We start from the raw sequence: 575 nt of genomic DNA on the forward strand, positions 1-575 counted from the left end.
CATCTACTTTCAAGCTATGAGAACCACCATTTCTCCATCTTGCCTCACCAAGATAATACGGCACACCCAGCTTTGGCATGGCCCATGACACGTACGATCGAGGTCTTGACAAGTGTTTTACTTATAGAGCTTCTAGATCTATCCGGTTTTTGTGCAACGATTGTTCATAATTCGAATAGACCATCCATTCGATTATGTAATCCCAATCCCGGAGCTCCCACTCAATCAACTGGCAGATTTATTCACCATATATCAACGGACGTCCGTTGATATATGGTGATCAACGGGAATCCGTTGATATTTTCCAGATTTCAAGACGTTCTGATTGGCGGATGAACGTATCAACGGCCATCCGTTGTAAATATCCACGGACACTCGAAAACAGAAATTTTCGAATCTGGACTTCGGACCGTCCGTTCTGGAAGTAGAACGGACGTTCCAGGCTGACAGAACGTTCGGTCTCGACTTCAGAAGTCGGAACGGACGTTCCGCAATGTAGAACGGACGTTCTGTGTGGATAGAACGGACGGTCCAGGACAGAGTACCTGATACACGCCTTTATAGTCCTCCTGTTA

General features: G+C 46.1%; 1 protein-coding gene across 1 annotated transcript in view; it reads left to right on the forward strand.

The window, feature by feature from the left end:
* LOC104809177 overlaps positions 1-575 on the forward strand; it is a 35,467-nt gene that overhangs the window by 21,986 nt on the left and 12,906 nt on the right. The gene's annotated exons all lie outside the window — the stretch shown is intronic.

This window comes from Tarenaya hassleriana, unplaced genomic scaffold (assembly GCF_000463585.1).
Source record: "Tarenaya hassleriana unplaced genomic scaffold, ASM46358v1 Cleome157, whole genome shotgun sequence".
Classification (NCBI taxonomy): Eukaryota; Viridiplantae; Streptophyta; class Magnoliopsida; order Brassicales; family Cleomaceae; genus Tarenaya; species Tarenaya hassleriana.